We start from the raw sequence: 12,925 nt of genomic DNA on the forward strand, positions 1-12,925 counted from the left end.
ACTGACAATCAGATACCTCCTTCCCTTCACAAAGGACAGGTCTTCAAGGGTCCTCATGTCTACTAGAGAGGCTTTGAACAACAACCAAACCCAGCACAGGGACTGCGCTTCTCCAGTTATATGCTGAAATGAAAGCATACACCTCTGAAAATTTAAAGGTCTTAAAAAAGGAAATGGTTGGTTTTGTTTAGGTATTTTTAGATGAGGAAAACAAGAATGACTGAAAAGCTTTACCTATTAACTAGAGTTCTGTTTTGTTTTTTTTCTAGACGTTAAATCCACCCCCCATCTATAGATGGGCACATATCTTTGAGAGGCACCAGGAAATGACAATCACAAGCATAATAAAGGATCATCTGGTCTGAAAGGCTTGGGTGAGCTTTTTCCAAGTGTGCTGACTCAGTTCAGAAACTAAGCAGTAGTAAGGCATTTCTACTGGAAAAGCAGTGAGTAAACCTACACAGATTAAAAAACACATTGTTGGTACTTACCAAAAAAGTGTCTAAGTCAAATGGGCAAGAAAAGTCTGTTACAAGGTCATCAGTACCCTACTTTTTCCCCTAAATAAGTGGCGTAAGGAAAATAGATTTCACCTACATTAGTGGCTCTTCCATATGGGAATTTAATACCAAAATACTTTTTTTAAAAAAAGTCAAACCTGCAATCTACTACAGTTTTGGAAACCTCTCTCATCCAGACTTTGCATCAACCCATGCAGCATCCACAAGCATCAGGAGCAGAACCCCACCTCCTGTGAAGAGCCTGCTAATTTTTTTTCATTCCATTTATTTGCAGACCCAGGTTAAAAAACAAAAATCTTCAGCTGAATAGCCATAACACAAGAGTTGTTCCCAGAGAGCATCAGCTAAAAATTTATATAAAATGAAAACCACACCAAAGATCAAAACCCAGCAGGTCAGCTCTGTGTGCCTCACACCAAAGGCTGGACTAAGTGCTCAGGAGACCCAGGCTCTGTGCCCAGCTGCAGGTACACCAGAGACGTCCCCTGCCTGCCTGTTTCCATTCGGAGTACGCGGTCCTGAAGTCAGGAGCTCTGCCTCAATGTTACAAGGACACCAGTAACCAGCAGGGCAAAGACTAATTCCTCCTTCTCCGTGCCTGCGGTAGGAAAACGCTGACACAAAACTGCAAGATATCAGTAACTGTAAATAATAGCGAAAATAGATAATTAAGGCAAATTAGATTTGGAAGAAAACATTGAAGGGAAGGAATAAAACAGCTCTCCATCAGCCGAGACATCACTTAGTCATGATGTGGAGTGCTCACACCTGCTCTGCCACAAACTCCCACAGCTCTGAAACGCACTGCAGCATCACCCTGACACCTCTCCTTCTGCCAAGCCTAAGCAGCGTAACAGGATCACTTTGCCATTCAAGTTCCCATTTAGTTAATCCCTGTAACACCTTCAAATCTCTACTGCGCTTTCCATGCCAGGCTCCACGAAGCGCAGCAGCCCCGCAGGCCTGCCTCCACCGGCCCAGAGCAAAGTCCCGAGCTGCTCAACACGAGGGCAGTCTTGCCACCAGACAGAGGTGGCCTGGGCTGCCGGCACCCTTATTTATCGCTGTGCTTACACACTCACTTGGGCCTCACAACCATCATATTCTGCTCACTGCTTCCAATGGTCCTTGTTCCCCCCACCGTGGTGTTTTCTCTCCTACAGACCTCAATTACTAACACATGCGTCTCGGCCTTCCTACGTGAGGCAGACGCAAGGCAGGGCTCAGAGCCAAGGTGTTCAAGGGATGAGACTAGCAAGGACCTGGGAGGAAGTTCTCCATGGATGCTGTAGGTACAGGGAATCTGTAACACACACACATTTGGAAAGCCTTTTGAAGTGCTGCTCTCTGCCCCTCCAGAGACGAGGTGGCCTTTGGAAACGTACCTCTGAACAATTTACTTGAAAATGCCAATTCAGCTCTTTGCTGAATAGGAACCCAGGTTACAGAAAATAAAAACCCTGTATTTACTCTGCTGTACCTTGATAGTCAACCTTCCCGGCTCCCTTTCTTTCGCCCCCTCAGTGGTGGCTGCTTATCTGCATTGCATCCATGCAGCCCTGCCTAGTTCATCTCCAGCCCCGTTACCGTGGGCTTGGCAGGTGATGCCAGGAATGTCATTGCTGTTGTCATAAACATTCCTTTTCGTGATGTGGTATTTTCAACCACCTAAACAAACAAGTTTATATTGCACCTTTCAACAGCCAAACCAGTCCTTTATTTGAAACCCAGTGGTGACAAGAACATCTAGCAGCATAACACCTCCTTCCCGATTACAGCTGCAGACAGCCACGTGGGTTGGTGCCAGTAAAGCATAAGCTTCTGTCTCCACAGAAATGAAATAACCTTTATAGGCTGAAAATGGAGGAGGAATAAGCCGAATCCACTGTCAGGTCTTGTAACTCGGATTAGTGCCTATGTGTGGTTCAAAGTTTCCAAGGTAAGCCAAGGGGCAGATTTTTAAAAGTTCCTTTTGAGGCTGCAGTGCAATAGCTGGATTCATGCATTTCAGCCCCCTCTCGTTCCAAAATTCCTGGGCTCTGTCTCACTTGCTCAGGCATCCTCTTCTGACCCTACAGTGTAGAGGTGACAGCGTTGTCACGATTCCCAGCTCCTATTCTCCTGCCACCAACCGCAAACCTCTGTCCTAGAACCAAACAGCCTGGACAAGCGCAAAGCTGCCCCATGTACCCAGAGCTGGGGCACTCATCCAAGCCAATCACCAGGGCTGGCTCTACAATTACCTCCTCACTGAGGGCACAACAGCTACTTGGCAGGGCCAGCAATGAACATGACACTCATCCACGTGCCACAGCAAAGTGCTGAAGTTCCGAGCAGAGCTCCAGTTTGTGTTTCTGCAAGCCTAAGCCTCCTGTAGTCAGTCCTACACACCCATCGCCAGGAGGCTGACCAGAATTTTACCTCTATACAGGGGGACAACTCTCGGCTCCCCCAGAGCCGCCAAGCAGGCTGTTCTGCACAGCACAGCCAGGTACGACCCTGCAGTTGATTTGCAGTGGTTATCCCACCCATTGAGTGCTGCCATCAAACCAACTCAGAAAAAAATATATATATTACTATCATTACTCAGTCTTGACATACCCACCTTCACTCTTCGTACTACAATGACCGCCAGAAATCTAGAAGTCACTTAATCCCATGCCCAGGGATAGTACCAGGCATGGCTCAGGAATGCATTACTCAGGAATGAGTAATACCCCGACCACCCCTAAAGCATACCAATGCCACCACAAACAAGGCAGGCTCAAACTCCTAGTCAATCCTTTCTCACTCATTTATGCAACATGAAGGCATGGAAATTCGATAGCAAACAGCCCACAAGCAAGTGATGTGACCAAGCAATGTGTCCAGCAGCTGGCAAGTTCACCAATTCAATGACAAAACACCGGTCAGCATAATCAGGAACCTGCTCAAAGCAGCATCAGCAGGGAAGAGCTGCTGCCGTGGATGATCTGTTCCACCAGGTATTCCACCACAGTTCTCCCACCAGGCAAGTTAATAACAAGAAAAGCTACAATATGGATACCATCACCTGTGAACCACTGAGATGTCAGCTCCCCTAATTGGCTGGAAGATGAAGGGGTAGGAAAGAATGGGAGAACTACCCTACAGCAATAGACAATTGTTGTTTTTTCCCCTGGAATTAATTCCTTCATAGATTTATGCAATTATTTTTCTTCATGCAACAGATAAAAAGAATACTACCGATTAACCATCCAAACAAAAAGTGCTGGCTATTACAGCTGTGTTCTTTCCTTCTCTTTCAAAAGATATTAGCTGCAGTTCAGATACTTAAGCATATAAGTTCAGCCAGGCATGTTTAATGAAAGCTTTACCTTCTATCACGGCATTTTTAAAGCAGAAAATAGGCTGCCTTTTACCCTTCCAGCATCATAATGAAAAAGTAACTCCTTCCATGGAATTGAAGAAAATACTGTGGTTAGCAAAGCCTTGTTGAGAGACAGATTAATTATCTACTTGAATGTATATGCAAGAGTAAGCTTACCACTGCTGAAGGAGAGAAAAAAGCCAAGCAGTTAGGAAGAGGTAGTAGAGCTGCAGTGCTAACATCCTCCTCCCTTAGACCTTCTGCAGACCCAGTGCATGGTGCTCAGACACAGTGATCAAGTGAAGTCAGGCCAGGGGGATTTGCTTCCCCTCGCACGTGGCAAGGCAGGACCATTCACAACCCACAGTGCTGCCTTACCACACACTGCAGCCCCGCTCCATTTTCCAAGAGTGGGGAAGCCACGTTCTGAGTGGTCAACCCAGGCAGAAACAAAACAGCCTTCAGAGCAAGTCTAAACTACACTAAACTACAGCCTCAGAAGAGCACCAGCTTTCTAGGGACTAGATCTTGCCTGGAGCTTTGCATAGCCCAGAGACACCCAGTGGTTGAATCGTACATCACAATCACGTATAATTCATGGCAAGGCTAGGGAGAACATCCTCTCAGTTCATCTACTTACCAGAGTCTCAGATTGAGATGGCCCCCTGCTCACCTCCAGCTCTCAGGTGGGGGGTGGGAATGGATAGGGGGGTTTAGTGACAGACTTGGTTCTGAAATCGGTGACAACTGGCATTAAAGTTCAGAGAAAGTAGGAGTCTGACGGCACACCAAGCTTTATCTTGTACCTGTAGATGTCACCAGCATCCTCTGGCCCTTCCTGTGCCCTGCCCGCTCATGAAGTCCCTTCATGAGGGCTCTGCCTTACTGTCTCTGGCTGACGTTAGGTAACTATTATGATGGTAACCAACCATTATGATGTCTCTGGCTGACTTCAGGTAACCATCACCTGCAGTGTGAGATGGGGGCAAGTGCTGTGACGTGCTGAAGGTCAAGTAACAGCTAAGTGCTCCTTGTCGACCTGCCCTGGTCACTGCTATGGCTAGCAGCAGCAGCTACACTTCCTGGCTTGAAGCCAACTTAGTAATCCACAAAACGTGGTCAAGATGCATCTGCAAAACCAAACCGATATGCCCCTCTTCACATTATTAGCAGTACAGGACAGCCTTGGAACTAGAAAAACAAGCAGAAATAGAAAAGAGATCCAACTGGAAACAAGCTTTTAAGAGCCCAACAAAAGTATAAGCAGAATTTCCTTTAACCCAAGTAGCAACAAAGGAGCAGAAGGTAGTGTGCACAGTGGGTGTCCCACGCTTTGCACGGGCTCTCCAATATTAGGTTCGACTCCATCTGACTCAGCTTCAGGCACTCCTGTAAAATACCCAGGTTGGGCAGATCGTAGCAGTCAGCTTCCTCCATGGTCAACGGAGAGAGGGATGGACACCTCCTCCCACCAAGATGCAAGTCATCGTCCAGGCACAGACACCTTCCCAGCTCCTATTTCAGACCTTCCAGTTAAGTGGCATGAATCCAAGCCAAAGTATATTAGGAGCAGCTGGATTAGACACAGCCAACTAAGCAGGATCAACATTATGCTCTCTTACTTGGCCTGCACTGTTGTTAAATCTGAATAGCGAGGCTCAATCCAGATGAAAGTGAAATGGCGAAAGCACAGTAATCTCCAGAGGGATGCAGAAATGCATATTTTAAGCTTCTTTGTGGCTCCTTATGGAGAACAGCAGGGCAAACTTTGTTTACAACCCATGCCACATGCACAAAGACAAATGCAGCCTTCAGCCAAGTTCCAGCACAGAAAACTCTGCTTTATCTTGAATTGAATTGTCATTTTCGGAAGACTGTGCCTTTTGGAAATAGCGACTACACTGTTGCAAGGGACAAACATCAGGAAAAAAAAACAATAGGTCAAGTACATGAATAGCTGACCTTACCGTGATCATTCTCCCAGAGACTTCGGGGTAGTTTCAGTCCCTGCCAAAAGGCTCAGAAATGCATCGGTAACCCAGAAACACTATGGTGACTTTCTTATGTTCATCCAAGTATCAGCTCAAACACTCAGAGGAAACGAGGAAGGCACTCAACAGGAGACAGGTTAGCCAAGTGGATGCAACATGGCAAAAAAAAAAAGTAGACTCGAGCCTGTCATGGTTTTGGCTGGGACAGTGTGAGCCTCTATGAAGAAGATTGACTCTGTCCCAGCCAAAACCATGACAGAGCCACAGCTCTTTCACTTCCTTGCTAGGGAACTCACACTTTCTGCCTCACATCCCATAAAATCAGCTCGCTCTTCCTCCCAAAAAAGTTGGCCAACAGGTGAACGCTTCTGATAACCAGAGGGTGTTCCCAGAACACAAGCTGGTCACGGCACACTGCTGACAAAGAAAGCAGTATGAGGAGATCTCACACCCCAACTCCCCCTACCCTAGTGCACGTTCCTCTGAGAGGGGGTGAGGGAAACGTTTCAAGTATTGCAGAAGACTTAAAACCAGAGCAGCTGTATAAACCCCAGCAAAACAGTGAACAGGCAGTGCTGATCGCTGACAACAGCACACGACTTCAGGATGAAAGTAGGGAGCATAATCAAGAAGCTTGCAATGCTCGACGTCTTCTCTCAAGCAGAAGGTGGCATTCAAGGATCCTACTAACCCTCTTCAACCACTCTTCTGCTCTTCTATCAGAATTAGAAAATAAAAAGAAGAAACAGGCAGGGGACCGAGCTAGGTTAAGTGCTGCCCCTGCTCCCTGCTGCTCAGTGCCCCAGCTTCTCTGAATTTGCCTCTCTCCTTCAGCCCTACCCCTGCCATCACCTTTCAGCAATCCCACAGCTCAAAGCTGAGGCACTTGCTCCGCATCTCAGAGATATCACGTTCATCTTCATCGGTGACATAAAAGCAGCAAAAAATTAAGAGGGCAGGTTCCTTTTCCCTCCTTCCTCCTGCATTCATTAGAGCCTCATCTTTTTCTCCGCAAAGCTTTTAAAAAGGAAGAAAGAAAAACAGATCTGAAATGAAATGGGAGGGGTGTAAAAAGCGTCTGGAACAAAATACCATATGTGCAATCCCTCTTCTCCTGTGCCATGAACTGCAAAGGAAAACAGCACCTTCCCGAGCAGAAGCCTGCTAGGGGCTGTCTAACAGCTAACGGCTGCCTGAAGTGATTGGGGGTGAAGGGGACGGGGAAAAGGAGGTGGGAAAAAAAAATAAAAGTCACGCTGCCCACAGCTGGGAGAAAAGACCGTTTCAGGGACCGTGTGTAGGGAGGTTGCAGAAGGGACAGCCTCGCGGCCCCCCTGCCCAGCCGGCTCCGGCCTGCCCAGGAGCAGCGCCCAGCACGCGGGGAGGGCTGGCCTGGCTCTCAGCGCCACGCTGCCCTACACACGGGATTGCACGGCTGCTTTCCTTACAGGTCCTGAGGGGCTCGGTTATTTTCGTTGGTGTAAGCTGAGAGGGAGAGCCGGTCCGATCCACTCGGCAGCAGCAGGACACCACGAAGGCAGCTTTACACGCGTACATCATGTAGTCGTACAGCACCATACACATTACACACGCACTCAGAAGTTTTTCAAGACACCCACCGCTTCCGTCGATAAACTGTACCACCTACAGTCAAACTCTTCAGCCCTCAACTCCCATCATCCCTGCACCCCTACATCCATCCAAGCAAAACCCTGCTTGGCTTCCTTCACGGCTCCCAGCTCCCCGTTACCTCATATTTCCACAGCAGCCCGCCCTGCCGAGGCATGAGAGGATCTTCCCACCCTGCTGCCATCACCTCCTCGCTACACCCGTCCCAGCCCTGCCCAAGCGGCCCAGTACCAGACCCATCACACGCCAGGCATGCCGACACTTCAGACAAAATGTATAAACCATATTAACACCTCTCCCTTACACCCTAGCTCTCCCAGCCAGGGCTCCGAAACCAGCCACTTGACTTGTTCGCTGACATCCACGTAGCTGACCAAATGCTTAGCCCCACTACAATGCCAATCATGTTAGTTTTCAGATGTTTCAAAGCAAAACTATAAGTTCTCAATTCAAAAAACAACAAAAAAAGCATCACCACAGCCTTCAGTGACTGCTAAAATCATCAGTGTATCAGCTGTACAAGTAACATACCGGAGAGGATTTTCTGGGACTTTTTATTATTACTATTATATCTGCAGAAGGCAAGCCAAGAAAAAAAAAAGAAATAAACAGAACCAAGCCCTGAATCCGAGCAAGCTCTCTACAAGCAAATGCAGACACGTTTCCAGGCTGGCAGAACACTGTGCTGAAATTAAGTAATGCGGATTCTGATGGAAACACAATTTTTCAGACCCAGTATGAAATCTGTGAAGCGTGTCACTGAATACAAGCTTCCATAGGCTGTACAGCAGCACCTAAATATTTGTCTTACTGCCGTTCATCCATGGCTGGCACACATTCAAAGACTGCAAAGACAAAGCCAAGCCAAAGCTCGGGCTGACTTTTCTACCTCCAATTTGCTCTGCGCTTTTCCCTCCAGGGATCTCGCATGGTTTGGTTTGGATTCCGTCCCAGCTCAGTCCCAAACAGAGAGATGTATCAAACAATTTCAATGCACCAACACCCTTGATTTTAAATTTAAGTATTTGAAATTACTTGGAATGCACATTCTTGACATTTCTGTACCATTCTGGACAACTTGAATCCAACCACTTTCCCTTAGGTGCTAGGACGTAGGGCAACTGGATGGAGCAAATAATAGAAGAGCAATTGCAGCAAGACAGACTCCCCCAGAAAGGAAGCTGTTGGGTGAAGTACCACCTTCCCATGAGAAACAAAGTCTTCATTGCTAGTTATTCAAAGTTTGGTTGTACCAAGCGCTATCCACCGAGATGCAGGACCTGAGCCAGCAGCATAAAGGAAACTTGAGAGGCAAATATAACCTTGTTCTGATTTCTCCCCTTTCTCTGGGGGCAGACAGGGGGACAACAAGCTGGCAACTGCCTTGAGAATGGAGAGGAAATATGCAGGGTCAGAGCCAACTATAACTTACACAAAAGCCTACCCAACAGAAATAGCCACTAGCAGACAGTTTATAGCTATATGTATATATATATATATACACACACACACACACTAAGGAAATACCATGAGGAGAGGTCATGAAAACCGTTTTTCCCCACTGTAACAAATAACTAAGGCAGTAGTAAAGCACAGCTGGCTCCTTCCATGGCAGCATTTGCCATCAGAACCAGCACTTCACACGGCAAATGGGGCTTCCAGTTGCCAAAAGCCACCGGGTGCAAAAGCAGCGTAACTTTGGATAAATTGCTGCAGAATGGAGCCAGCCTGCAGCAGGTAAACTGGCTGCATGAAGAAAAAGCCCTAGGGAAAGGGAAAAAAAGGAAGCCAAAAAAACTAGGCTTATTAAAATGTAAACTCTTTGATATAGAGAATCTTGCATGCTCCTGCACCAACCAAAACAATGCCATGCTGGCCCAGAACTGGTCTTCTTTCATAAGACAGAACAAAGGAACCTGAAACCTTTATTGTCTAGCAATGGCTCGCCATGGGTCCCATGAATAAAGCACTTGGCTGTAACCCAACAGCCACAAGGCTTATGACAGCTTTCTCAGGAACTTATGAGAATTTGACTTCTGTCCAGTAACTCCCTAAGGCTCCCAGAGGAATCCCCAAACAGCTTTTCAAGCCCTAGGAGCTGGACCAGCCGACAGCAAAGTAGACACCCAAAAGGCACTGCAATGACAATCCCGCAGCAGAGCAGGAATGCAGGCAAGCAATAAAACTGATGCTAAGCAGGTCCACAGAAAACTGGCCCTAACCATAATTTAAACAGTAGGGCGCTGCCAAAATGAAATGGTCATTTACTGTCAGAGAGAGCAAACAAACAAAATCCCAGCAGAACAGTAAGAGATCGCAGAAGACTTTCAGAAAACAAATGATTCACAAACCTACCGCTGCATCTAGATGAGGAAATCTCTTCTACTTCTGAGCTTGCACCACATGGATCTTTTTGTCCTCACCTCTAGCAGTGGAGCAGGATCTTCAGGGCAGTTCTTGCTTTTTAGCATAGAGGCATCTTACTGTCCTTTCTCCAAGGAAGCAGTTTTCTTGCGTGTGCAAGAGAAGAGCCCTACTCCTCTCACAGTCCCTTTCCTCCAGATGCCCCGATTCACCCTAACAAAGGCAGGATGCCTAAGCAGCAGTAGCAGCACAGGGAGAGCCACAGCAGCCCAGCTCACTCCTACTGTGGCTGAAGCCAGGAGTGCTTGGAAGAGGCCTCTGAACTGGCACTGCTTGACAGCAGGAAGCAAACACCTTCAGAGAGCAGCTGTGGCTCTCCTGTGCTCCCCAAACCATTCCTCCATCCACAAGGCAGCTGCACGCCGGCTGGGGAGGGGCAATGCTTTCACCCCCATACTATTTTGTTCTGCAGCTCCAAAAGGAGAACAGGATGGAAGGGAAAGTACATTTTAAGAAGATTGAGCATCCCTTCTCTAAACTGACCCCACGTACCAGGGATGTAGCTCAAGGAAGCACAAAAACACATCCCCTTTGCACAAATGCACATACATGCAGATATACCTCTGGCCCAGACGCAGACAGGTGGCATCCTTTGTGCAACGCCACCCAAGGCTGACATTCACCAACAGTAAAGCACTGCCCTATTCAGTTGTTACAGAGCCAAGCAGAACTGCACACAGGTTTGTTTTCAGGGGTTTCTCTCAGTGCAAACACACAAAGCTCTCTCATGAAATACAGCACTTTCTTAACATTAAGCTTTTCACCTTCTTACTGAGAACAGCAAATGCCATAAATGAAGCAAAGAAGAGATGTAGCTTGGCGAGACCATACAGGCAGCCCGCAAGAAGAGGCTGGGTATGGGGATGCTGCTGTGGAAGAGAACCCAAGTCCATTTGCTCAGCATGCCACTCATCAGGCCAAGGACATGTAAAGGTGAAAGATGTCTTTGTTTTTACCTTTTCAGACCTCCTTTGGAGAGAGTCAATTTAAGGAATCAGAATGATTTAGGAGGGGAGAGGGCTTGGGTGCTTGTCCTCAAAATCTTCTAAGGGAAACAGAGAAAATTGTTCTCCAGATAGCTTTAAGGATTCTCTTATGTACATCCCTTCAGACTGAAAGTAAGTACAATTTTAGATCAGGCAGGGATTTGAAGGCAAGCTGCAAACAAAATTGCAACCTGACATAAGTAAAGGAACAGCAAGATCAACCGAGGAACACAAAACCCCAACCAAAACCATCAGTCCCCGGCCACAGCTCCAGCAGCCTATTGTTCTGAGAAGACGTATCAATCACTACAGACAGCCCTCTCTGATCAGGTCATATGATTGAAGGCTTTACTTTATTATTCCCTCACACCACCAGCAGCAAGCACAGCAGCAGCAGCATGTCAGACCAGACAAAGGACCTGCTGCCCTTCAGAACAGGCTCCTGAATTACAGCTCCCTGATGCACACGCGGGTGCGATTTAGCTGTGCACAGAGGCAATGCCACGTGTGCAATTACTTATTAGTTTTAAGGAGGCAACACACCTCAACCAGGACATTCACAAGTCAGCTTGGTCTTGCATCTTGCACTTATTCAAGCTTTTTGACTATTTGCCCCACTACGCTACAGCATACCCAAGCACCGTACACGTGCTGAAGAGCACGAGAGCTGCTGGCTGGGGACGAGATGCTGGAGAACTCCACAAAAGCTGTCTCTCTGCTCAGTCCCAGCTCCAACACATTGCTTCACAGCATGCAGGCCTCAGGGCATCTCTGCAGCAAGCTGGAGACCCTCCCTAATCCTTCTGGTCCTAGTGCAGCTACACCCCCTGCTCCCCAGCCCTCTGCTACTCCTGCGACGCTGCACTGTGATTAAAATGCTGGGACTGGCTCTTGAACGAAAAAGAAAACCACACGCAAGCAAAACAGTTTCAAAATCCATATTCATAAAGAATGCTACAGCAATGTAAAGGCTTCTCCCCCTTTACCCGCTGAAAAGTAAGAGTCCTCGGCCTTTCACACAGAATATGCAGTAATTTCTTTCCTTCCTGCAGAGCAGCCACAGTGCACGTATCTACCACCACATTACCTCAACACTTCTTGAGGGAAAAAAAAACAAAACACCATTACTCAAACAAAAAGAAATTCACTCATACAAACTGCATCGCTTCTGCAAAATTTCATTTGAGAATCCGCAGTTCGAGTGCAGGACCCCCGTGGTTACCAGCTCTGCAGCGTGACAGCTTCAGCACCCCGCGAGATGAAGCACGGCACCCTAACGCAGCCCTAGGTGGCACGAATCACCGAGCGGCTTCGCTGCCCGAAGGACACACCAAGCGCCGTACTTAATCCGATCAGAGGCACGAAAGCAGTGCTTCTTAATATTCTGCAGAACATTTGGCTGGTTTTAATTTCAAAAGGAGCAGCTCAACAACCAAAGCACAACGACGGGTGCACGGCAGCCCACTCACCTGAGCGGTAGCGTCACGTCCTCTGCAGCGGCCCCATCTTCCTCCCCACGTCCACGCTGGGAGGTCTGCGGCTCTGCGTGCCAACGGGGACTTCCTCGGGAATAATCATCTGTCACCACAAGGCAGCACATGGCGGGGGCAGCTCTGGAGCTGCTTCGGGACACCCAGCTCGCACGTAGCACTTTAACCCAGCCACAGCAGGCTGATGCACCCAAGCAGGTGGTTTTAATCAGAGGAGCTGCGGTCCCATCCCTAGGCAGGCACTTCTGAAACAAGGCTACAGTCACAGCCTTTCACAACACATAAAACACAACTTGAAAGCGAGAGCACAGCGGTAATGCCGCCTTAAGTAGCCGCCACAGGCCACCATCAGAGACGAGGTACCTGGCGAGAGGGATCTGCTCCAGCTCCTGGCCATCCCTTATTCCTGCTCCCACCAAGGCTTGCACGATGCAAGACTGGCTAGCAGACAGACAGAGGGAAAAAGCCAAGCAGCAAATTTAAATACAGACATCAGCATCCCCAAAAGGCCCAGAGGACAGCCCTCAGCAGAGCC

At 47.9% G+C, this 12,925-nt stretch overlaps 1 protein-coding gene across 4 annotated transcripts in view; it reads right to left on the reverse strand.

Moving 5' to 3' along the window:
- Positions 1–12,925, reverse strand: part of TSPAN4 (tetraspanin 4) — a 412,293-nt gene that overhangs the window by 393,801 nt on the left and 5,567 nt on the right. The window contains exon 1 of one of the 4 annotated variants that reach the window (XM_048058649.2): positions 2,002–2,021. The exons of the other annotated variants lie outside the window; for them this stretch is intronic. The gene's annotated coding sequence lies outside the window, so the exon portion shown is untranslated. Of the gene's footprint in view, positions 1–2,001; positions 2,022–12,925 lie in introns of those variants that run through there. 4 annotated transcript variants of the gene reach the window in all.

This window comes from Anser cygnoides, chromosome 5, assembly GCF_040182565.1.
Source record: "Anser cygnoides isolate HZ-2024a breed goose chromosome 5, Taihu_goose_T2T_genome, whole genome shotgun sequence".
Lineage (NCBI taxonomy): Eukaryota > Metazoa > Chordata > Aves > Anseriformes > Anatidae > Anser > Anser cygnoides.